The sequence below is a fragment of the Engystomops pustulosus genome, chromosome 11 (assembly GCF_040894005.1).
Source record: "Engystomops pustulosus chromosome 11, aEngPut4.maternal, whole genome shotgun sequence".
Taxonomy (NCBI): Eukaryota; Metazoa; Chordata; class Amphibia; order Anura; family Leptodactylidae; genus Engystomops; species Engystomops pustulosus.
The window spans coordinates 72,843,425-72,870,813 of NC_092421.1; the positions used below are offsets into that span (position 1 = coordinate 72,843,425).

The window sequence follows — 27,389 nt, forward strand, 5'->3', positions numbered from 1 at the left end:
CACATCCCTGTCCTGTGAGACCCAATGGGATAAGAGGGACGATCGATCTATAACCAGGGTTGAACCATTTGATAGGGAAGTTTAGGAAGGAAGACCTATAATGAATGCCACATCTACCTTTGCTTCTTTTTCTTTAATTCCATCCCTTTGTGATCACACAAAGAGACATATTCCAAATATTCAATTTTAGAATTCTCCATCTCACCTGCTCAGTACACAGGAGGGGTGGGCTCTCGGGTCTGTGATGTACACGCCCAGGGGACAGAGGGGACACAGCTCGCAGGAACCAGGTAAAGCTTAATATGAGTTATCATTGGATCCACTAATTACATAATTTGGATAAAAACAGTTTAGGGATATGCCACTAATTGTCTCTGGGGGCATGGGGATCTTAAAAAAGGGGTCCCTGGTGACAGTTTCCCTTTAATCCCTTTAATTGTATTTATGACCTACAAGCTACAGACTGGTAGCTGGGGAATAATTGTCACACGTGAGACATAGATCTGTCCTGTTATTTGTCTCTTTATTGCTATCATAATAGTTTAATTGGACTTTAAACTTCCAGTGTTGGGTTGTAGTCTTCGATGCAGCTTACACAGTGGGTGTGTCTTATCTTGAATTTTCAGACTTATCTGTAGTGAAAAAATAAAAGTAGAGGGGTTAAATATTCCTGCAGCCCTTTTACATTTTTGGACAAATTTATCAATCTGTCTGAAAGTCAGAAAATTTCTAGTTTCCCATGGCAACCAATCACAGCTCAGCTTTAAAATATTCATGAGCACTGGATAAATGAAAGCTGAGCTGTGGTTGGTTGCCATGGGCAACTAGGAATATTCTGACTTTCAGACTGCTTGATAAATTTGCCCCTTTATATTATGGTCACTACAAATCTCCATGTTACACATAATAATGTTGCAGAAATAAATAAGCTTAGTCTCCCTGACTGTATACTTAGGATAAATCAACTTATTTAGGAGATAGCGAGGATAATTGCACTGCATTTCCATCTAAAGTGGTTTAGTCTCCATAATGTCATATGATAATGGTAATCTTGGGATTCATAGCAAGGAAGAAAGGAAGAGAAAACACTGAAAATCTAAAAATTGACTTAAGTCCCCTCCCCCAATCATTGCATCCAGGTGATTGCCTGCCATGATAGGTGGGGGCCATAATCCTCAGGCCTTTCATGAAACTTCTAATGCACCCTGCATGCCAGCCCCATGTAGTATACAGCCAGCCAGCCTCCAGTAGTATACAGCCAGACAGCCCCATATTGTATACAGCCAGCCCCATGTAGTAAACAGCCAGCCAGCCCCATGTAGTACACAGCCAGTCGGCCCCCAGTAGTATACAGCCAGTCGGCCCCCAGTAGTATACAGCCAGACAGCCCCATATTGTATACAGCCAGCCCCCATGTAGTATACAGCCAGCCAGCCCCATGTAGTACACAGCCAGCCAGCCCCTAGTAGTATACAGCCAGACAGGCCCATATTGTATACGGCCAGCCCCCATGTAGTATACATCCAGCCCCCATGTAGTATACAGCCAGCCGGCCCCCATGTAGTCTAAAGCCAGCCCTGTGTAGTATACAGCCAGCCTGCAGTTTTCCAAGCACATACAAAAAACAAACTTACATACTCACCTTCCGCCGCCCTGATGCTTGTCGCGGCTCCCGATGCTCATTGCAGCTTCTGGTGGCTCCTTTTCGGTCTTCTCTTTGCTATATTAGCCGGCAGAGACGTGTCCACACGATCTGCTTGCCGGCACACACTATGACAACATCAGCGGCGACACTGCCGCATCATAGTGTGCACCGGCCAACAGATTGCATGGACACTAGAGATGAGCGAACATACTCGTCCGAGCTTGATGCTCGTTCGAGCATTAGCGTACTCGAAACTGCTCGTTGCTCGGACGAATACTTCGCCCGCTCGAGAAAATGGCAGCTCCCGCCGTTTTGCTTTTTGGCGGCCAGAAACAGAGCCAATCACAAGCCAGGAGACTCTGCACTCCACCCAGCATGACGTGGTACCCTTACACGTCGATAGCAGTGGTTGGCTGGCCAGATCAGGTGACCCTGGAATAGACTAGCCCCTGCCTGCGCTGCTCGGATCATTCTGTGTCTGGATGCCGCTAGGGAGAGAGCTGCTGCTGGTCAGGGAAAGCGTTAGGGTGTTCTATTAGAATAGTGTTAGGCAGGAGTGATTCTACAAGAACCCAACAGCCCTTCTTAGGGCTACAATAACGTTATACTTTTTTTTTTTGTTTGCTTGTGGCTGGGCTTGCTGGCACTAGTAGTGCAGCTAGTACCATATTGTGAGGAATTTGCAGGGGGACTTGCTACCGTTGTGTTTAGCTCTTAGTGACACACATATCCACCTCAAACACCAAAGTGGGAAAATTTATTAGGGGTTTGATTTCAATTAGGCACAGTCTGGCAGTTTCTTTTTATTTTACGTTTATTTTTTTGAATAACTCAGTTTCATCTCATCTGGCATAGCAGTGTGCTTTCATACTTGGCTAGAAAATAGCCATAGGAGAATCCAAACGGCTTACTTACGCCTACAGTAGCGTTATATATATTTGATTTCTGGTTGATCTGCTGGTGGCTGGCCTTGCTGCAGTGCATCTACTAGCAAATTGTGAGCAATTTGTAGTAAGACTTGCGACCACTGTGTTTTGCGCTTAGTGACGCACATATCCATCGCAAAGACCGAAGTGGGAAAATTTATTAGGGGTTGGATTTCAATTAGGCACAGTCTGCCATTTCCTTTTGTATTTTACGTTTATTTTTTTAATAACTCAGCGTCATCTCATCTGGCATAGCAGTGTGCTTTCATACTTGGCTAGAAAATAGCCATAGCAATAGGATAGCATCGTTTGGTTTTAAAAACTAAAAAACACAAAAAAAACAAAAAACACAAAAAAAAGTTACAAAAAAATTAAAGTTATAACTCTCATTTTCAAAATGTTTAACCCGAGGGCTAGGAGTAGAGGACGAGGGCGGGGACGTGGGCGTCCAACTACTGCAGGGGTCAGAGGCCGTGGTCCTGGGCGGGGTGAGACACCACCTGCTTATGAGGGAGCAGGGGAACGCCGCAGAGCTACACTCCCTAGGTTCATGTCTGTAGTTACTGGGACTCGTGGTAGAGCACTGTTGAGGCCAGAACAGTGCGAACAGGTGATGTCGTGGATTGACAATGCTTCGAGCAATTTGTCCACCAGTCAGTCTTCCACGCAGTCCACCCATGTCACCGAAATCGGCACTCCTCCAGCTCCTGCACCTCAGCCTCCTCCCCCCCAGTCTGCCCCCTCCCAGGAAAATTTGGCATTTGAACCGGCATACTCTGAGGAACTGTTTTCTGGACCCTTCCCACAGTCACAAACCACTTGTCCGGTTGCTGCTGAGCAATTTTCCGATGCCCAGGTTTTCCACCAGTCGCAGTCTGTGGGTGATGATGACCTTCTTGACGTAGTGGAAGAAGTGTGTAAAGAGGTGTCCGACGATGAGGAGACACAGTTGTCAGACAGTGGGGAAGTTGTTGTCAGGGCAGGAAGTCCGAGGGGGGAGCAGACTGAGGGATCGGAGGATGATGAGGTGACAGACCCAAGCTGGGTTGATAGGCCGGGTGAACACAGTGCTTCTGAGACGGAGGAGAGTCCTCGACCAGAACAGGTTGGAAGAGGCAGTGGTGGGGCCAGACGGAGAGGCAGGGCCAGAGCTGGTGCATCAGCGGCAAATGTGTCAACTAGTGAAGCTCCCGTGGCGAGGGCTCCTGCGGCGAGGGCTAGATTTTCAGAAGTCTGGAGGTTCTTTAAGGAAACACCGGATGACCGACGGACTGTGGTGTGCAACATTTGCCAAACCAGGATCAGCAGGGGTTCCACCACTACTAGCTTAACTACCACTCAGTGGCAACAAGCCCGTTCACCTCCGGCCGTGCACACCACTGCTCCTTCCCCTGTGTCAGCTGATAGTCAGCCCCCTGCCCAGGACCCTGCCACAAAAACCCCATCGTCGCCTCCACGATCCTCCACAGCATCCACCAGCGTTCAGCTCTCCATACCCCAGACGCTGGAGCGGAAACGCAAATATAGTGCAACCCACCCGCACGCCCAAGCCCTTAATGTCCACATCTCCAGATTGCTTAGCCTGGAGATGCTGCCCTATAGGCTAGTAGAGACCGAGGCCTTTCGCAACCTCATGGCGGCGGCCGCCCCTCGGTATTCGGTCCCCAGCCGCCACTACTTTTCCCGATGTGCCGTCCCAGCCCTGCACCAGCACGTGTCAGACAACATCATCCGTGCCCTGACCACGCCGTTTCTGACAAGGTCCACCTGACCACGGACACGTGGACGAGTGCTGCCGGGCAGGGCCACTATATATCGCTGACGGCACATTGGGTTAACTTGGTGGAGGCTGGGACCGAGTCTGACCCTGCGGCTGGTCATATACTGCCGACGCCGAGGATTGCGGGGCCTACCTCGGTCCAGGTGTTTCAGGCCTACTATGCCTCCTCCTCCTCCCACCCCTCCTCCACCTCCTCCTCCGAACTACCATCCGTGGGCATGGCGCCATCAGTCGGTAGCTCTAGGCACAGCAGCAGTGCCGTCGCTAAGCGACAGCAGGCGGTGCTCAAACTGCTGAGCCTAGGCGATAAAAGGCACAGCACCCAAGAACTATTACAGGGCATCACGGCGCAGACTGATCTGTGGCTGGCACCGCTGAACCTGAAGCCAGGCATGGTTGTGTGTGACAACGGCCGTAACCTGGTGGCGGCTCTGCAACTCGGCAGACTGACACATGTGCCATGCCTGGCCCATGTGTTAAATCTGATAGTTCAGCGTTTCCTCAAGACATACCCCAATCTGTCTGATTTGCTCACGAAGGTGCGCCGCATCTGTGCGCATTTCAGGAAGTCCAGCACAGATGCTGCCACTCTCAGGGCAGCGCAGCGCCGCCTCCAACTGCCCGCTCACCGACTGTTGTGCGACGTGCCCACGAGGTGGAATTCAACACTGACCATGTTATCCAGAGTTTACCAGCAGCGCCGAGCGATTGTAGACTGCCAGATGTCAACTTCCACCAGAACTGGTAGTCAGGTCAGTCAGCTTCCTCAAGTCTACAATGAGGAGTGGACGTGGATGTCTGATATCTGTCAGGTGCTGAGTAACTTTGAGGAGTCAACACAGATGGTCAGTGGCGATGCCGCCATCATCAGCCTCACCATCCCGCTGCTTGGCCTGTTGAAAAACTCTCTGATCAGCATGAAGTCGGAAGCTTTGCGCTCGTCACAAGAGACGGGGGAAGAAGATTCCCTTGTTGATAGCCAAAGCACCCTCAGGTCTGTTTCTCAGCGCATATCGGAGGAGGTGGAGGAGGAGGAGGAGGAAGAGGAGGAGAATGTTGGTGAGACACAAGAGGGGACCATTGTTCAGTCCTTCACTGTTCAGCGTGTATGGGCAGAAGAAGAGGAGTTGGAGGAGTTGGAGGAGGAGGAAATGGACAGTCAGGCCAGTGAGGGGAGTGAATTCTTGTGCGTTGGTACTCTGGCGCATATGGCAGATTTCATGCTAGGCTGCCTATCCCGTGACCCTCGCGTTCAAAGAATTTATTCCAGCACCGATTACTGGGTATTCACTCTCCTGGACCCACGGTACAAGCAAAATCTTTCCACTCTCATCCCTGGAGAGGAAAGGAGTGTGAGAATGCATGAATACCAGCAGGCCCAGGTGCACAAGCTGAAACACTATTTCCCTTCTGACAGCGCTAGCGGCAGAGTGCGTAGTTCTGCGGGACAAGTAGCGAGGGAGAGTAGGCGAGCAGGCAGCTTGTCCAGCACTGGCAAGGGTACGCTTTACAAGGCTTTTGCCAGCTTTATGTCACCCCAGCAAGACACTGTCACCTGTCCCCAGTCTCGGCAGAGTAGGGCTGAGCTTTACAGAAAGATGGTGAGGGAGTACGTAGCTGACCATACCATCGTCCTAAATGATGACACAGCTCCCTACAACTACTGGGTTTCAAAGCTGGACATGTGGCACGAACTGGCGCTGTACGCCTTGGAGGTTCTTGCCTGCCCTGCCGCTAGCATCTTGTCCGAGCGGGTTTTCAGTGCAGCTGGTGGCATCATCACCGATAAGCGTACACGCCTGTCGACTGACAGCGCTGACAGGCTGACGCTTATTAAGATGAATAAAGCCTGGATTTCTCATAATTTCCAATCTCCACCAGGTGAAGGAAGCTCAACCTGAATAATTTATGCACTCCTCCTCCTCCTCATTTTCCTCCTTCTCCTCCTCTTTGTACACTAAAGCAGAGGAAACTGGCTATTTTTTGACAGGGCCCACTGGCTCTAGCTATAGTACTTTATGCATTTAATTTTTATGGAGGGCCACCGACCCGGTCCTCTGGTTTGAAAACTTTTTTGGACTGCCACATACAGGCACTCAATCTATTTCATTTTTCTGGAGGGCCACCTACCTGCTCCTCTGGTTTGAAAACTTTTTTGCCACATACAGGCACTATCCAAATTAAATTGTCTCCATAGCAGCCTCCACACGTTGTCTCCATTGCTACCTCCAAAAGTCGTCCATATAGCTGCCTCCATACATCGTCCCCTTATCAAACGAGGTGTGTCAGGCAGAAATTTGGGTTGTTTTCATGGATTCCACATCAAAGTTGTTAACTTTGTCGCCACCCTGCTGTGTAATCCACAAAATATACTGGCAAACTTTTATCATTTACCGATATTATTTCAGCGCTTCTTGCGCATCTGTTTACATTCCCCTCACCCGCCATATCCCTAACTTATAAGAACGCTACTACACTTGATCTTATACAAAAGGTTCTTAGAAGTGCTGTTTGGGGAGTAGCCTAGAGACAGGGGCTTGGATTGGCGAAAGCTCGCCTGGCAGCGGAGCGCCAGCTCCATGCCAAGATCCAACTAACATAGTTTTAACTGCAGCACCTTTAATCTACTACTAGTTCACTGCCTCCATACATGGTCCCCTTATCAAACGAGCTGTGTCAGGCAGAATTTTGGGTTGTTTTCATGGCTTCCATGTTAACTTTGTCGCCACCCTGCTGTGTAATCCACAAAATATACTGGCAAACTTTTATCATGTACCAATATTATTTGAGCGCTTCTTGCTCACCTCCTTTGGTTCCTCTCTGCCACCCATTGGTTTGAAGCCTGAGTCCATTTAGGGTATGTCGCCATGCCACTCTCTAGCCTGCCGCTGCTGCCGCTGCCTCTGCATGCTGTCCCCTATAGTGTCAGGGTCAATTATTAGATGTTTTACATGCTATCTAGCTTCATTCTGTCACTCTGTCATGGCCATGCTGTTGCCCATAATTTTGGCATAATGGTGCGATTAAGCAGCCTCAGAGGCATCCATGCATGCTGCCCCTGCTGTTTCCTGTCCATTTCCGTGGTGTTTCCATCCTTTTCTGAGGTTCCCAGGTGTTTGGCCAAGCTTCCCTGTGCAGAGCCTTGGTCCCCTTGAAAAATGCTCGAGTCTCCCATTGACTTCAATGGGGCTCGTTATTCGAGACGAGCACTCGAGCATCGGGAAAAGTTCGTCTCGAATAACGAGTACCCGAGCATTTTAGTGCTCGCTCATCTCTAGTTAAAACACAACAAAAATAGGAGGGTTGATAAAAAAAAAATGGAAAGCCAAAAACAAAAAATGGTGCTGGTGTCAAATAATAAATCAAGGGAGTTTTTAAAAAATTAAGTTTATCTGAATAAACAATATACAGAACGTGGGGCAGGGATGGAAAGTTGTGTTTCCACTGGAGATCTTCTTTACTCTTTACTCCTCGGGGTGTGAGACATTGGGGCAAGTTTACTTACCTGGTCCTGTCGCGATCCCCGATTCGGACGGTCCGACGAGGATGAAGACCGGCGAGATTCATGAAGATCATGCACCCGAGTTCCTGCATCCGTCACTTCCCCACCAAGGTCCGCCGGAGTTCACCTTCTTCTTCCCGATGCTTGTAAGTGCGTGTCTTGCGTCCCAATTCTAAATGTTAAATCTTGCGCGTTGTCCGAATCCTTCGGGTTGTCCGACGGCCACAACCCCCAATTTCTGTCACGTGAAAGCCGGCGCCGATGCGCCAAAATCTGATCGTGTGTACCAAAGTCCCGGGGCAATTCGCCGCAAATCGGAAATCGTCGGGAAACCTGACGAAAGTGCGACGTTTGGACCCTTAGTAAATGAGCCCCATTGCCTTATACTGTAGGTAAAGCATGTAGGATGGAACTTTATATGAAATCCTTGTAAAGTTAAACTTCATCAAAACAAATATGAAAGATACTACAGAACAAGTAAAGTGAGATCCACCTACCAGAACCACAGGGGAGGTTGTATTCTACGATGGCGCGTTCATCTAGGAGACAAAAAGTAGAAACATTTAACTCTATGTTGTGGTTGAGAAAAGACACAGATCCATCTAATCAACTAGGTTTATTAAAGTGTATATAGAAGGAGGCAGATAACCCCATCCATACACTACAGTACAGAACAAGATCGGGAAGTGCTCAGCATTAACAGACTTACCTGTCTCATAATAGTCATACACTTCTACTGTTGCCGGTTTTAGGTCCTTCACCACAACGTCCTGTTCCACCATGAAGGAGAGGTTAACATGGCTGTGATCAATCTACAGGGAGATAATATTGTCATGTATAAAACTTCTGACCTGGAAGTGTCCATGATTCAGAGATGGAATCATGGACACAGATCCACATGGAAATAAGCTTCAATAAAAGCAAGTTAACGTATTGTAATAACATGGAATCCGATGTTCTTAGAAGTCATTTTTATCCCGAGGCCACATAAAAGTTATAATAATAACCTGTTCCAGGTACAACGTCACCACGTCGGCCTTAATGTCACTTTTCTGTATTAACTTGTCCGTCTCCAACTGTGAAAAAGAAATTGGTGTTAAAAATCGTATTGACAATGTCATGTAAAACAGTTTCTTAACCTCCAAGAATGTCAGATGCTCATTAATGATTCCGATTCAGAGACCATTTGGGGGGATTTACCGTAACTGAGATTTTTACTACACTTTTAGTTAAATCTGTCTCGTCTACTTAAATGCCACATTTTTATGGTTTCTTTAAAAAGTTGCCGTGGCTTCGCAGAGAAAGCGACGTGCCATAAATTGGGCAAACGGAGCAAATTGTGCCAAAATTTTGCAGCCGAAAACATAAACTAAAACATCTACAAATGCTCCAGATTTATTATCCAGTCATACCTGGGCAAGTGCCAGGGCCCAGAGCTGCTGGAGGAGCCAACATCTAACAAATCCATAGGGTGGGGGTGGGGGGGGCTTAAGCAAAATAACAATGAGGGGGCTGTTTGGTATAATAAACTTTGGAACAGACAGTTTCAGTTTCTGAATTTTTAATGCTGTACTATGAGTTTACTGCAAAGGGGCCCACTGAAACCGGGAGCCAACCCTATCCACTCTGATCCATTTTAATATGTTTGAACCATTTTCATAGTTTTTCAAAGTTTATACAGTATATGGTGCTAATCTGCGCTAGCACACTGCTGTCTGCAGGAGAGGGGAGAAAGAAAGAAAGCCATGTGGTGGCCTCTGTAAAGTGGCTATGTATAGGACATGTACTTTGACCGTGTGCTATAGATCTCTATGGGGCCTTGATCTGGGCATCAATTTGTATTTCTGATCATGGCCCCCATAATGGTTATTTTACTTAGCTTTTTTCCCACAAAACTTTGGCCCTTATTTTACTTTGACCCCATGCCTAACAGATTCGGCCTTTAATGCCAGGGACAGTCCATGGATAAGAATCAGAGCTTTAGTATATTGTGAGTATTAAGTGTATTATGATTCCTAAGTTATTAAAATTATCTCTGATATAAACTCTCATAAGAGGTAGAATAAGTAGCAGTCACAAATTAAAGCTCACCACCCAATTTACTTTGTGTCCTTTATAATGGTAGTTTCCTCTAAAATTGCCAAATACTTTTTGGCACCTTCAGGCCTCCATAGGCAGTATCACTTTTACATCTATATTTCCATATTAGCATTGGGCTCAAATCATAGGGCCAAATTTATTACAGATCGGCCGTACAAGTTCTGATTTAGTCGTAAATACCACCCTAGAGGCTGGGACTGGTGAATTCTCCTCCCTCCTCACGGTGATTATGAACATTACACAAACTGCTGCTTTCAATAAATTATTACTGTATTTTTTGGACTATTAGGTGCACAAAAAATCCTTTGATTTTCTCAGAAATCAAAGGTGCGCCTTATAGTCCAGTGCGCCTTATATATGAACCTCACTTACAGACAACAGCTGCCTTGAACTGTGCACAGGTCTGCCACCTGCTGGTCATTCACCCTTATAATCAGGTGCGCCTTATATATGAACCTAGACGTTTTAGCAGGCATTTATTGATGTTGCGCCTTATAATCCGATGCGCCTCGTAGTCCGAAAAATACTGTATTAATGAGTTTTATAAGAAAATAATTTGCTATTGCATCCAACAATTTTTTTTTTAAAGATACAGTATCACTACACACTTTTGAAAATATCTACCTCTGATTTTCTCCTGTGGGACCTGCATCTATCTCCTGACAGTTGTCATCTGACCCCCATCTTACAGTTGGTAAATCAGCATTGTTGGAGGCCGGATTACATCCACCTGTTAATGATTGAGAGGTCGGGTCATTCAGCAATGGCTGGGTTCTTCTTCTGACCTCTGCCCATATCATCCGGTTGTCCCCCCCCCCCCCTACCTTTGTTGCTACACCACAGTACAACATAACCATTGCCTATTCTCTAAAGAGGGGCTTCCTCACACTTACCTTCCTTACTGTGCTCTTCACTGGAATATAACCAGACAACATCTTGATTCTAATAACGGCCATATTAGATTTCTCTCGTTTACCGGTATAACTGATAAAATAAAAAATACAGATATTACATGATTCATTTGCTTCAATTTTACTCATTTTTTATAAATTGACTGTAATTATTTCTGTGCTATTGTCTGTAATATTGGGGCTAGTGGTTTTTCCTACTGACATTGTGGCTCACTGTTCCACTTTGCAGTACAGGCAGTCCCCGGGTTACATACAAGATAGGGTCTGTAGGTTTATTCTTAAGTTGATTTAAGTCGGAACTGTATATGTTATCATTAGTGATGAGCGAGTATACTCGTCCGAGCTTGATGCTCGGTCGAGTATTAGCATACTCGGACCGGCTCGTTGCTCGGACGAGTATTTGACCTGCTCGATAACGAGCATTTAATTTAAAAAAAAAAAGTAAAGAACAGTAAAAAAATACAATTAAAAGATTTAATTTAATCATTTAATTGAAGAACACAGTGAAAGAACACAGTGCAGAATAGATTGCAGATGTTCGCGAACATCTGCGATCTGCTCCGGAGACACGCGTGCAGAACAGTGTTCTCCGCAATAGTATTCGAAGAACAATATGTGTAGAGAACAACTTGCAGATGTTGTCAAACATCTGCAAGTTGTTCTTCACACATATTGTTCTTCAAATACTATTGCGGAGAACACCGTTCTGCACGCGTGTCTCCGGAGCAGATCGCAGATGTTCCGGAGACACGCTTGCACGGTGCAATAGTATTTGAAGAACAATATGTGTGAAGAACAACTTGCAGATGTTTGACAACATCTGCAAGTTGTTCTCTACACATATTGTTCTTCAAATACTATTGCAGAGAACATCGTTCTGCACGCGTGTCTCCGGAGCAGATCGCAGATGTTCCCGAACATCTGCAATCTGTTCTGCAGTGTTCTTTCACTCTGTTCTTTTAGTGAAAACATCTGCACTGAACAGTGCTCGTTCAGTTTTTAATTTTACTAAAAAATGCTCGGGTCTCCCATTGATTTCAATGGGGCTCGTTACTCGAAACGAGCACTCGAGCATCAGGAAATGTTTGGCTCGAGTAACGAGTACCCGAGCATTTTAATGCTCGCTCATCTCTAGTTATCATTGTAATCCCAGCCAGAACTTTTTTGGTCTCTGTGACAATTGGATTTTAAAAATGTTGGGTTGTCATAAGAACCAGGAATAACAATAAAGCTTCATTACAGACACCTGTGATAACTGTTACAGCTGTTTATTGTAGCCTAGGACAATAAATTACCAATATCCAGGGGTCCGTTTGTAACTAGGGGTCGTATGTAAGTGGAGTGTTCTTAAGTAGGGGACCGCCTGTAGTGACCAAAAGATTCAGACCAAATACCAAGTCCGGAGACAGCGAGGAAATCGGTAATACTGGCCTCTGGATTATTAGGCATGATGGTTCACATAAGAAAGTAGACGCATCAGTACTAGGGCTCTTAAAGGCAAGCTCAGTGAGGGTAGACAGTGAAGTGCCCTCTAGGACAAAAAATATTGGGCCCTGGCCTGGTAATCCTGAGATGTCCCTTGAGTTGGCCATTGAGTTGGGAGACAATCAGAGAAGAGACCCCCAGAAAGTGGTGAGAAGTGTGATGGTAACTACTTAAGGCAACGCAAGCTGCCGGGAAAGCACCGCGGGAGTGAACTCAGCATGTCAGTTCACTCCCGCGGTGCAGCGTTTGGGACCTGTGTTCCCGGCAGCATGCGTTGCAAGTGTGATGCGAGTTCATCGCATCACACTAGCAAGTGTGGAACGGCCTAAGAGTTACTTTCTGAAGGATCATGAAGAAAAACAAGAGAAAAAGCCATTTTGAAGAAGACCACCACAGCCAACCCCTTATATAATCATATACTGCTCTCAGTTGATGAAACAGTCAAACATTTTACCTCCATGTAGGAGAATCCAGAAGCTTTAAGTGAAGTTGATGTTTTTACCATTTGTGTAACTCATTTACTTCCCATATCCATTTACAATTTCAGTTATTCCAAATATTCTGTATTATCAGGTTGTTGAGCGCTAACAGAAAAGATTATAAGTTGTGGTGTGGACCACGCAGCAGTGATGAGAAGCTCAAATTTGGCCACAGAATCCTCCACACATTCTTTTCTCGAAGACGATTTTACACTCAATGAGAAAGGGGCCTCATCTTTTGGGGGAGGAACATTATACTTCAGAACCGCCTGTGAGATAGAGAAGTGATTTACCATTTAAATTGAGCAGGACTATGGTACTACATGTCATATAAAGCACATCGGGTGACATCTATCACCACATTGGGGCCACATGTATCATAGTTTTTTGGCTGCCACTTTTTCAGGTTTCCTGAAGTTGGCCTACTTCATCATTGAAATGTATCTTAAGTTTTTCCCCTTTTTGATACATGTGATGAGTTGCCTGTTTAGTCTCACGTTTGAGACTTTTTGCGGTGTGCAACTTTTTAGTCCCAAATTGTAGTTTACCAAAAGTAAGTCTGGGTCTAGCACTCTCTGTTTTGGGACTTATAAGGCACAAGAATGGGACAATTTCAGAGCCTAAAAGTCTCACAAGTTCAACAAACATCTGGGAAACAAAGATTAATACGGCCACTGCTTGGTTCTGCACCTAAAACTCTCACAAAAAGTCTACCAAAAAAAAAAGCAATAAGAAGGATACATGTCCCCCATTGTCTGGTTTCTTGTACTGCTGTTTGACCAAAAAGTCTGAACTGAAACCAAAAAGAAAAAGTACAGTACAGGAAACCAGAAAAGGCAGTCCCCAGGTTATATACAAGATAGGTCCCATAGGTTTGTTCTTAAGTTGAATTTGTATTTAAGTCGAAACTGTATATTTTATAATTGTATTAAATTTTTTCTGCCCCATTGACAATTGGAGTTTTAACATTTTTTGCTGTAAAGGGACCAAGGATTATCAATAAAGCTTCATTACAGACACATTACAGCTGATCATTGCAGCCTGGAACTAATGTAATAGCATTCAGAGACTTCGCCAGAGGTCACAGTGGGCAGAGGGGTCCGTCTGTAACTAGGGGTGGCCTGCAACTTGGGTGTCCTTAAGTAGGGGACCATCTGTACTTCTCAATTTTCTTTACTACTCAGGGGATATTGTTTTTTGTTATGTCAAGGTCATTAGGAACCTATATGGTCTAACAACTATGAGGCTCATCCAGTGGGGTTCATGTCGCTGCACATTACACTATTATACAAATGTTTTATTATCAGATAAGTTTGGATTTTCCCTGCACATCTACCAGTTCTCAAGTTGGGCAAAAAGTTTGGAGAATGAGACAATTTTTTTTGTATAGTATATAAGTAATTTCTTTAAATAGTTTTAGAATATACACAATTTATAATGTAATGTGTTGATATACTGTATAACAGACAGAAATACTACCTGATGTGGAGCTAAATTTGTTCAATCTATTAGAAGGGATGAATCAATCTTTAGTGCAAAGATGCAACAAAGAGCAGCAATAAAAATCAAACTTTCTTCAACAAAAGTGCAATTTTGCACTCATTTCAATTATATCTTAAGGTCCTTTAATACCTTTTCTATAACTCTTCAGTAACTCTATTGTAACCCTAGAATCTGCAGGAGTCAAGGAAAAGTGCCCTGTTTTCTATTTAGACTACTACCTCAAACCTCCCTGAAGATCAATAATCTGGGTTTTGGCTCCTCTGTCACCTGCTATCTACTTAAACTACCACTCAAACATCCCCAAAGATCAATAATCCCAGTTTGGCTCCTCCAGAAACAAAAGTTAGAATCCTAGAACCTGCAGGAGTCAAGGACAAGTGCCCTACACTTCCCAAGCCATTGGGAGGTCTATCTATGAACTGGTATCTACTTAGACCACCACCTCAAGCCTCACCAAAGATCAATAATCTCGGTTTTGGCTCCACTTTGTCCACTCATACAAAGTATATCCTGTTCAGCTCTCAATAATATAGAGTCAACAATACCAAAAACAAAGAGCTAGAGAGATTTATGAAAAATATGTATATGCTTTATTAACATTCCAAATAATACACATTTACAACTCCCAAAAAGATAATTTGGGAAATTTACAAAATAAAGGGGAAACAAGGTGTCCCAGGTAGAAATGGGACGAAGCATCTCCCGACGAAACATCTGTGCGAAACACCCGTCAGGGTGTACCTGATCGGCCTTCCCTCTGATTCCCCTCCGCCTGCCTCCACCATGTCTGCGGGTAAGTGCGACATGCAAAGCTAAAAACTTTCTATACCGTAAGGTACCTCCGGTTAGTTGAATTGGCTTAATTTGCACTGCGTTGTTCATCTTCCCCTACCTTTTTTGGTCCTATTGTTGGACATAGTTATAATTGTTACTCATAATTGGCACGCTTTGATTTTTGAGCACGGGAAGGAGGGGGGGGGGGCGTTGGTACTCTGTGTGGTTCCATTTCCACCTGGGACACCTTGTTTCCCCTGTATTTTGTAAATTTCCCACATTTTCTTTTTGGGAGTTGTAAATGTGTATTATTTGGAATGTAAATAAAGCATATACATATTTTTCATAAATCTCTCTAGCTCTTTGTTTTTGGTATTTTTGGTTCTACTGTGGCCTGTTATCTACTTAGACTACCACTTAAACATCCCCAAAGATCAATAATCAAATAAATTAATAGTCCAATATACATAGTTATAGTCAGAACACTTTAACTTCAAACCGGAAGAATAAATATATTTCTGCTCACCTGAAAATAGACACAACCAGCGCCTGTTGCTGTCACAGTGTAATCTTCTGGGATTTTGGATAGTGATGCCCTCTGGAGTAGGAGACGGTTATTCTTATCCACATGGAACTGCTCATGGAATCCTGATTTCGAAGTGACTTCTACGGTCACATCTACTTTATCAGAAAATACCAGCTCTGCATACTTGGCCATAGCCTGAAGAGCCACCACTGTGTCCTGCAAAATGAACACTTTATCACTATAAATCAAAGGAGAGTTCCTGAAGTCGATACATCAAATGTTGTTGGGCAAAAGGCATCACCTTCACCAGTTCCTCTGGCAATTGGCACAATATCATAGTATCATAGTTTATACGGTTGAAAAAAGACACATGTGCATCAAGTTCAACCAAGGAAGGGAAGGGATTGGATGAGGAAGGGATTTAGGGGAAACAATTCTATATAATATAACCAACAATGTTATTTAGGTGTAAAAAGGCAACTAGACCCTTCTTGAAGCTCTCTGCTGTCCCTGCTGTGACCAGCGCCCCTGCTGTGACGGAGACAGTGCCCCCTCGTCTTTTGATTAGATTTAATCTGAAACAACTTACCACCATATTTTTTGTATGGGCCATTCATATATTTATATATATTGATCATGTCTCCTCGTAGTCGTCTCTTTTCCAGAGTAAATAAATCTAGTTGTTTTAATCTTTCCTCATAACTGAGACCCTCCATACCCCTTATCATTTTTGTGGCTCTACGTTGAACCCCCTTCTGTTTGCCTTCTCAATTAAGGAAATACATTGAGTGAGGTTTTTTTGAAAACCAAAAACATTATAGGTTTCCCTATTAGATAGTTGTACAACCCTTGTCGATGACACAGAAGATAAGTCATGGCCAGTACCCGGCGTCTGGTAGTAGCTTTTTAGTTATTCTACCAACTGAAGTAAACATGGATTTTCAAGCCATGCCAGGAATATTTCTATGTGGAAACATACTGTAGAGGTTGGCAGTGCAGGTATTTGGCTGAAAGGTATTTCATGTCTATTAGGCTTTGTTCTTTGAACAGGCGGCCTGCAAGTTCAAGGAACCGTTTATAAGACTTGGTAATATTAGGTATTGTTTAGAATCGATGTGTTACCTGAGTAGAAGAGAATCCACCATTTGGATTTTACTGCTTGCTCAACCAGTTCACAATGGGTGAAGCTTTGCCTATATCTGGGTTTGGACCAGACAGAAGAGCCAGGAGCCAATAGGAGTTCAACTCGACATCTGCTGATGGAGCTCGGTACCAGTTGGAGTCCGCAGGAGGTGGAGCAGCAGAATCCTCCAAGTGCAGCTGTCCGTCTGTAGGGGAATATAATGAGATTAATGTTTACAGCCTGATTATTTTAGACCACGTGACAACAATTAGTTGGGCTTTTTTATGAATCTGTAACCAGGGATGGTTTTAGACAAAGTGGGGCCCTTGTCAGAACTAAAAGTGGGGCCCCAAAATAAAACTATTATATGAGCAGTCACAGTCAGTAAGAGGCTCCTCTATCCCTGCACAATAATAACACTTTGTAGTTACACACAGTAGTAGGTAAGTGTCTGTAATATGGGACTGTAGGAGAATCTCATAGGAGAGACTGATGATAGGGAGATGGATGATAGAAGATACATTAGAAAGATGATAGAGATTTATAGATGCAGAAATATAAAGTAGATTATATATAGATGGCGAGATAGCTGATAAAAGATATATATATATATATATATATATATATATATATATATATATATATATATATGAGAAATAGATACAACTGAAGAAAGATAGAAGATCTACTGATGTATAGATAATAGATAGGAGATATATAGATAAATAGACAAAAAGCAAGATGTATAAATGGTTAGATAGACAGATATATAGATAGGAAATAGACAAATTATAGGAGATAGATAACAGATGATCGATATAAAGACAGGAGATAGATGATAAACATATTCACCAGGGCATCAACCAAGGGGTATTAACCTCTTAACGCTCAGCGTCCGATATATCGGACGCTGAGCTCAGTGACTTAACGCTCAGCGTCCGATATATCGGACGCTGAGCCGATGCCGGTTCAGCTCAAGATTTGAGCCGAACCGGCATCGGGAAACACGGGGTGCCGGCTGTGACTGATAGCCGGCACCCCAGTGTAACACCCGCGATCGGAGTTGTCTCTGATCGCGAGTGATTAACCTGTTAAATGCCGCGGTCATCGCAACCGTGGCATCTAACATGCATCTGGGGGGTCTTTCCCCCACGATCGGCCCCCCGAATCATTTTCGGGGGGCACCGATCATTGCTACGGTATCACTGGGGTCCGATCTGGACCCCAGTGTTACCTGCAGGAACTGCCGGTAAGATGGCGTCTATGACGTCATCTTACTGGCAGAGTGCCACCCTATGCAAGTGCATAGGCTAACACTGATAATGCCCTGCAATACATAAGTATTGCAGGGTATTATTATGAACAAGCAATCAGATTAATGCTTGTTCATTTCCCATGGTGGAAAAAGTGAAAAATTAAAAAAAAAAATTATTCAATAAAAAAATAAAGTAATAAATCACCAAAAATGCCCAAAAGCCCCAAAACATATAAAGAGACATATAACTGAAAAAAAATCATAAACACAAAATCCACATATATAGTATCACCGCGTCCGTAACAACCCGAAGAATAAAAATAAATAATTATTGAACCCGCATGATGAACGCCGTAAAAGAAAACTGTTATAAACCCTCCAAAAATTATGATTTTACCTATTCAATCCCACAAAAAATGCTATAAAAAGTGATCAAAAAAACATATGTACTCTAGAATGATACTGGTGCAAAGTACAACGTGTCCCGCAAAAAACAAGCCATCAACCAGCTCCGTAGCCAAAAACGTAACAAAGTTATGCCACTTGGAAGATGGCAATACAAAAATGATAGATTTTTCCCCACAATAGGGTTTTATTTTACAAATTTAGTAAAACGCAAGAAAATATATTCGTGTCTGGTATCCCCGTAATCGTATCGACCCATAGAATAAAGATAACATGATTATTAGTCTATACGGTGAACACCACAAAAAAAGTAAAAAAACCAGTAGAGAATTGATGCTTTTCTACTCCTGCTCTCAAAAAGAAGTTCCTAAATTTTCAACAATAGGTGATACCAACCCCAAAATGGTAACAATGGAAAAAGCATCTCATCCCGCAAAAAAAATGGCATCACATGGCCCTAATAGCGCAAAAGCGAAAATTTTACAGCCTTCAAAAGAGGCCAATGAGGAAAGTAAAATCCTGGCAGCTGTAGGGTGCTCCTTCCCTTCTGCGCCTCACTGTGTGCCCATAAAACAAGTCACGGCCACATGTGGGGGGTCTCTGCACTCGGGAGAAATTGTAGAACAAATTGTATGGTGGGTTTTGTATTTTTATCTTTTGGAAATGTGTAAATTTTAGGGCTAAATGAACGTATAACCGGCACAATTTGACTATTCTAAATTTCGCCTCCATTTTGATGTAATTACTATGAAGATCTCAAGGGGTTAACAATCTTCGTAAAATCTGTTTCTGATAGCTTGAGGGGTGCAGATTTGAAATTGGGTTGATTATATAGGGGGGTTTTGATGCTAAATATGTAAATTTTCATTCAAAACTGTATTTATCCCCAAAATAGTCAATTCTGAAAATCCGGAAAAGCGCTATTCGATTTGTAAGCCGCGTGACATCAAAATAAATTATCCAGACATTTCAAAAATGGTGAAAATGTAAAGTAGACAAATGGGAAATGTTATTCAGCAATTTATTTAGGTGGTACATCTATCTGCCTGAAAACGCAATGATTTCAAATTTCAAAAATGGCAAATTTTTCAGAAAATTCATCATATTTTCTTTTTTTTTGTAAATAAACGCAAAACTTATCAGCCAAAATTTACCACTAAAATGAAGTACAACATGTGGGGAAAAAACAATCTCAGAATAGTTTTGATAAGTAACAGTGTTCAAAAGTTATAACCATATAAAGCGACGCATGTCAGAATCCAAAAAATGGGACTGAGCCTTAAGCTGTAAAATGGCTACGTCCTTAAGGGGTTAAAGGAGCAATTACATCCTCTGCTCACAAAAGTCCACATGCAGGGAGTCCCTTTATGATAGGGGGCCCTGGGCAAATGCCTAGTTTGACGCTCCCTAACGCCAGCCCTGTCAGTAACAAATGACAATTGAAATCTCCCTTTGATATTTTCTTAAATCATTTGATACCCTTCAGATTTTTAATTGAAAACCTAACAGCTCTACGGAAATGAGCAGTATTACTGACAGTGGATGCTACAAATCTAAAATTCCAGGAAACATGATCCCATAAATCCTACAGCTTTATATTTATTGTATATCAGATATTAAATTATTGAATTCCCCTATATTTTATGCAGTATCCTTGATGCCAAAAATTGTCTCACCTCCTTTTGCCAATTTTTCATCTAATTTGTCCAACATATTTTGCCTGAGTTCAGTGTCTCCAGACAATGTAAAGGCGTAGGCCAGCAGAGCCTGGGTGTATACATTACTGACATCCTCAGAGACCTTCCTCAGATAGGACAGAGCATTACTCATGAATGGTTCCTAGGATGAATTAAAAAAAAATAAGAGCTTCTGTAAATGTCTCTTCTCTAAATTTGGGGTATAGTTACAATAAGTCATATTTGGACACGGTGAGAGGGATTAAAGGAAATCTTCCATCAAAGTCCATCATGATAAACCAGGAGCACTTACTCATAGATCCAGGCACAGTGACTGGAGTAGCCTTCTTAGATTTGTTACCTTTTGATATCAACTTTATAACTTTGCTAATAAGCCCAAAAGGCTCTGAGGGCATTACCAGGGACCCTCCCAGCTCTGGTCTCAAAGGCTGTTAACTGTTCATGTCAGATCCTCCCACTGGGTATGACTGCAGCAAGAAGAGGGAGGGGATAGTGCTAAGGGAGCAGTGGGAGGGAGAGCTAGTGTAACAATCTCTGAAGCTATGGCATGGAGATTCACTGGCAATGCCCCCTTAGAGCCTTTTGGCTCATTAGCATAATTGATTTTTTTTTATCTTTTTAAGAAAGGAGGCCATGGATAACAAATATAGGAAGATCCCACAGTCACAGTGCCTGGACCTATGACTAAGTGCCCCTGATTTTTCATGATGGATTTTGATGGTAGATTTCCTTTAAATTATTCTAAAGTTACATTTTTTTAAAGTTACTAATTATTCTAAAGTTACTAGAGTTACATTTTATTTTTTTTTGGATCAACAATTTTTTTTTTTACCGTTTTTACCATCCGCAATTCTTATCAAGCTGTAAAAAGCAAATTAAATTATCTGAAAAATCTTACAATATTTATCTTGTCGGAAATTCTCTGCTAGGTAAAACTTAATAACTTACCTGCGGCGATATCCCGGCCTCCAGAAGGCAAATAGTGATACAAGCAGAGTGAGAAATATCATCATTTACTCCTCCCTAAAAATTTAAAAGTTTAATATTTTGGCTTTAAAGTTATATATCATCTTATGTTAGTTATTTAATACTAATCGAACAAATATCCAATCATAATGTTTTATTTTTTTATCATTTTGTTTGTTAATTGGTTATAATTTAAAGGTTTTTATCTTGCCTGACCTTTTACAACCTCAGATACAGAGATACCATTAGAGATGCCACTTGGACATAAGAACATTGTTATGATACTGACAGAGAATGGACAACCAAAGGAAAAATGTAATGTTGACGCAGACTGTGAGCCCTAGTTTAAGACCCACCCAGTTGTCCAGATCTATATGTTAGGAGACACCTGGGTGATGCTCCCTTCCCGAACCAAAGTGCAACACAGAGATAAAAGCAGGACAATACAGGAGGATAGTCATACCAATGTGGAAGAATGCAAAGAGGACTTAGCAGAATAGAAAATCAAGGCAATAAAGTAAGAGGAGAATAATAGTAACCACTGGGAAGTTAGCCAATAATCGTATGTGTGCCGATTCAGAGTGGTGAGTGGTGATTGGGTTAGTACTTTGTCACCCATACCAAACAGGAAACAGATATTTGTCCATTATAACCATCTTAACTATATATAGACCAAAACTTGGTCAGCAGAAGACAGACAGGTAGTACCTAACTCAAATTGCCAGGATTAAAATAGGGCAGCATCCAGACTAGTGCAAAACAGAAAGCAAACTAAGCACCAAATGGACAGAGGATGGGATGGGATGGGCACAAATGTTACAAAAGCTCCTTCGGAAATTAAAGCCTTCATTAACTTGTACTTTAATTAAATTATGTTAATGGGAAGAGGGGGTTAACTGAGTCTAATATTTGGTCCTCAGACTAAATTTGCATTGTTATAATTATTGTGGGTGGCTACAGAAGCATAGGGTCAAAGATGTCTCAGGAACCAAACAACACTTAGATTTCATCTTTTCGGGACAAATGTTCCAAAGGATCTATTAGCTTTGCTGACATATTTGTTAAGACAAATACTTATATTCTGCAAAAAGTTATTGCATAACCTATGTCCAGTTGACCACTAGGTCCTACTTTTCTCCTTGCCAAAGGATGCACCCATGCATGACTCTTGATTGAAGGAGAAAAGTTTCACCATGATGTCCTTTCTGCATAGAATGAAGGTGTCTCCTTTATGTGTTTGTGGCTGGTTGTACCTTCATGGCATTTCTGAATAGCTTCCCGACAGTTCGGAAAGATCCGTTTTCTGCTTGGATGCTCTTCAGCCAGGAGAAGGACTGGTTAAGGGGAATTTCATCTATGAAGATATAAGATTTGGCTTTGCTGAAAGCCTTCACTGCAAATCCAGTCAACCTATAGAAAAATATTCAAGTTGTACTTCATAAATTTTAAAACTTTAAACCATATGACACGTCAAGAACACTAATAAGTGCATCCCATCTATCATTCTACAGGACTTTCCATCTCTGACTTTTATGAAACCTGAAAATTAAGGACAATTTTAATCTTAGCTGCCACGCACTAAAGTTACCATATATTTTCAGCACAATTCGGCTTATACTCAAGTATATATATAAAAAAAATAACTCTGTACTTTCGAAGCCCCTCGTCCCCCGCAGGTCCTTTTCTTGATCCCTGCCTTCCGGTAGAACAAGGTCCATTCGCGCTACTGGTGTACGGGCTATGACTTCAGCAAGTGGCTGTCAAGCATACACCAAGCTGTCACTGCCGGCACTGGATCAAGACGAGGACCTGCCGGTGGAAAGTGGGGGGTCAATGAAAAGGTAAATACAGAGTATATTATTTTTGTGCTGTACAGACAAGCGACGGCCGTTTCACGTATACCACGCCTCTTCTGGCTTGTTCAATCTGGAAGCCGAAAGAAATGTACATGCTAAACAGCCATCACTTGTCTGTACAGAACCTCTGCATCACTCCCTATTCCTAAGCCATGTTTGTTTAACAACCTGGAATAAAGATTGATCGAATCACCAGGAAGGGTGAGTGCCATTCTATGTCTCTCTATTCTGATGTTATAGACCTGACAATCGTCTGCCATGATAAGTACTATATTTACCATAAGCTATACCTCTTAATGAATATCCTTCAACTTTGTTAATTATAACATTATTAAATTCTTACAACAAGTGTTAATCGATAGAAACCGATTAGGATACACATGTTCTAGTGCTCTAATGCATCCACCCATGCCAATAGTAGAAATTAATTAAATCCTCAAAAAGAGCCTTCAACTTGTTCGTAAACATTTCTAGCTTCATGGTCTTGAATACAAATAAAACCAAATCTACAAACCAGGAGTTTCCCTCTTTTTCATGCTTTCCGAAAGCGCTGTATGATCCATCATCATGTTTGTATCTAAGCTGATGCTGGTACCCTGTGAAAAGAAGAAGTTGTCCATGACTAAGACTGCTGAAAGTCAAAATGTGTCGGTCAAGAGGGCTTTGTCCTGTGTATTGTGCTATTAAATCAACAAAGAACATCTCAATGCTATCCAAATCTGCAGAAAATCTGATTTTTCCTTTTGCTTCGGCGGCATATTGCCTTGAATCTGGGAAAGCTGAGGTGGATGAGCTGAACACTAGGGGGCTCATTTACTTACATGTCCGAGGAGTTCACCCGAAGTGCATTCTTCTGACGATAATGCCCTGTGCCGCAATTCACTAAGATTGTGCGCCCGATATCCTGCATGTGTCGCCTGCCCGCTCAGGTCCGACGGAGTTCACCATCTTTTTAGTGGTGCATCAATGTGATTGGGCTTGGACACAATTTAAACGTTAAATCTCGTGCTCAGTTAGAATCAGTCGGATCATCCAACAGCACTCCCCCAAATTTGTGCCGCACAAAAGCCACCGCAGCCACGCCAAAAATGGATTGCGTGCATCAAAATCCCGCTGCAGAAACCTTTTAAATACCTGTCCAAGCCGTGTAGTCCCCGAAAAAGGTGCACAGTCTGAGGAAAGTGCAGCGCAATCCTTAGTAAATGAGCCCCTAGGTCTGTTTGATGCACTTTAAATTACAATAATACAGCCCCATATGCATGTTATATGTCTACCATGCAATACTAGAAAGCAATCGAGCCCCTGAAGAACTGGACCCCCCAGTGTCTAAATAAATTACAAGAGCACTTAGCGTAGACTTTCTCACCACCCTCCAAGTAATTTTTGGCTCTGCTCTGTATTTCACTGTTCAGTTGATGAGTCTTCTCCAGATACTGAAGGATGAAGATATTAGGAGCAAAATAAGCCAAGTTCTGTTCCCCAGCTCCGTATGGTATGACCACTAGACGGTCAAGGTTCCGCATGGCTGTGCTCAAGAGATCTCCTGAAGTGCAATGACAAATAATAAATCCATACTAAAAATAATCAAATACGTTATAAATATTGGGGCATGTTTATGATTGGTGCTTTAAGGTAAGACAATGGAATTTATGTCCAGATCCCGGTTGTGTACCACTGGCTGGCAGCATTTAAATAACTGGTAGCTCCTGCATGCCACCATTTTGCTGGGGATTGCTGCTCCCTGTGAAGCCATCGGGGAGCAATGACCTCTGGGAAAATGGTGGAGGGCATGTCCTGCCGTCTGCATTTCAATGCCCCAGGTGGCTTTGCAGGGCCGATTTAAAGAGTTTACACCTGCAGGTGGGGGGTTGAGCTGATCCCAAAAACAATCCTGAACTTCTGTCTGAGGTCTAGGTTCGGGGTGGGGCACAAACCCACGATGTTCAGCACAGATCCAAACATTCGGGTCTGGTTTGGATCCAATCATCACTAATGATGGATGTTAAATCCGGTGTAGTTTCAGAATGTCTACTCATGCTTTGGACCTCATATTCATTGGCTTAGTTCATGCCAGAAAAGTATTTGACATTTGGGCACATTTTTGGTGCACTTGCATATCTAAGCCCCTGTTACTGAGGACTTGTGTGTCCAAAAACTCTTCCTGTAGAAGGTGTTATAGACCGGTTGTGGAGTAATTTACGAAAAGCATAAGATTGATAAATCTGCCCATTGTCTTCCTCCTCTACTCATTTTTATAGTGATTGAGCTTTATATTAAAGGGTTATAACAAAGACAAATGAAGATAATAGATAATTAAAGAAATTTGGGATAGATTAATATTTTTAATAGGGAGTGCCTTCAGCATAGTCCTTACCCTGCAGTGTAATATCAGCTCTTGCAGAATCCTTCAGAATATAATCAGGGATCTTCAGGGAAACCGATTCTTCCATAGGTTGGCCTAAAATATAATAGCAATAAAGACTAATTACAGTATAAGTTAAAGCCTGGTAAAATCTCATTACTTTACATTCATTGATTGCATTAATTCTTTGCATCACAGGTTCACCACTAATGTAATGTCACTTACCTCCCTCATTGATGCAGATCATGGAGCTGTGGGATTTCTCCACCAGAACACCTCCAGGCTGAAATTACCAATAAAATATGAAATAATTTCAAAGATTGTCTATGTTTTGATTTTTAGCGGAACATAATGGGTACATTCACATTTACACTTTAATTAAAGAAATCGGTGCCATGTCCCATATGGACCACTCCGGCGATTTTCAAATGAGGGAGTGTCTGGTTCACAAGCAGAAGAATGGAAGGGAATGGGTGAAGAGGAAGCAAGCGGGAGCCGTGCATAATTCAGAGCACCAAGTGTCGTGTGTGACATAAATGGGAGTGCCAGAGAATAGTAAGAATAATTTAAAGGGAACCTGTCACCAGGGACTTAACTTTCACTAAAGACAGATTGCAGAAGCCCATTACAGCTGCAGTGCACATCTGCCTTTCTGCATTCTCTAAGCATTTGCATTACAATATATTGTGAGTTATAACTTACCTTGCACCCTGGCAGAATCCTCTGTGTAGTCCCAGGGGTTGGGCTTTGGTTTGGATGCATTTCAAAAAAACAACATGCAGACTGCAGACTCATCAGCTCTCAGCCCCCACCTTTGTGCTCCTGTACAGCTCCTCCTTCACTGAGGTCAGCTCTCCAGGCTATGAGCGCTATGAAGGAGCAGGAGGGAGGAGATGTACAGGAGCACCAAGGTGGCGGCTGAGAGCTGAGGAGTGAGCAACACAGACAAGTCACATGTTGTTTTTTGAAATGCACTGAAACTAAAGCCCAACCCATGGGACTACATAGAGGATTCTATCTGGAAACCAGGTAAGTTATAACACACAATTATAATGTAATGCTTAGAGAAAGCAGAAAGACATATTTGCACTGCAGGTGTGATGGGCTTCTGCAACCTGTCTTTAGTAGAAAAAATGAGGTCCCTGGTGACCAGTTCCTTTAATAAGGCTTTTTTGGGGTGAAATTACAAGGTTTAAGACTAATGAAAATCTTATCCTGCATCTGCATGAAAACACTGACCAGTATGTAGTTTTGGTTACAATAATGTGTTTACAAAGTGGTTGATTTTTTTTAATGTGTGGAGTATATTATTGAAAGGTTAAAGGTGAACAGGTTATTGAAGTCTAAATTGGCAACAAAACCAGTAACAATGCTAAGAACAACAAAGAAACAGTCCTTTGTGTACAAAAACCAATAAAGCAATGACAACATTTTTCTCCTATTATAAATATGCAAATCAGACTGGAAGTGCACAGGGGGTTGAGCCAGATTTTCCAGATTTGTCTTCAGATGTATGCAATTGTTCCGCTTCTCTTCCAAAATCAGAAAGAGCCCAGTCCCATAGCTATAACTGCCATGTAAACCTTTGTTGCCCTTCTCTGCTGTCTGCAGGCAATATCAGCAAATCCATCCCCGCCCCAACTGCACTTGAAAATGCCAATTTATGAAAATTTCATTGTTTTGTGACCTCAAGGGTGCTGTTTGTGTTTATGGTTTGGGGGGCGCTATATAACGGGCGAACCCTCTTTATGTCTTTATTAATTTTTACAGAGTGTATTAAATTTTTTTTAATGAATACTTTTATAACTTATTCAGACCAGAAAAAGTGGAAGAAGTTTTTAACTTTATTAAAATTTTTGGAACCCCCTTATCCCCCACTCACCCGTACAAGGACTGACTTTACAATGGTGTCAGTTTGCCGCTGCTTAGGAACCACCGGAATCTCATTCCCACAAAGTTCTTTGGTGTCCAATGTTTCTGTCTTTACAGTGATATTTACTTCTCCTGGAAAGGGATCCAGAAGGTAAATTGTACATTATAGAAAACACCGGGTTTATATGAAATAAAAAGCAGATCCTGAATGTTAGAATCAAA

The 27,389-nt window shown here is 42.7% G+C and overlaps 1 pseudogene; it reads right to left on the minus strand.

Annotated features, from left to right (window-relative positions):
- Positions 1-516: 516 nt before the first annotated feature.
- The window catches only part of LOC140105479 (alpha-2-macroglobulin-like), a 58,248-nt pseudogene continuing 31,375 nt past the window's right edge, over positions 517-27,389 (minus strand).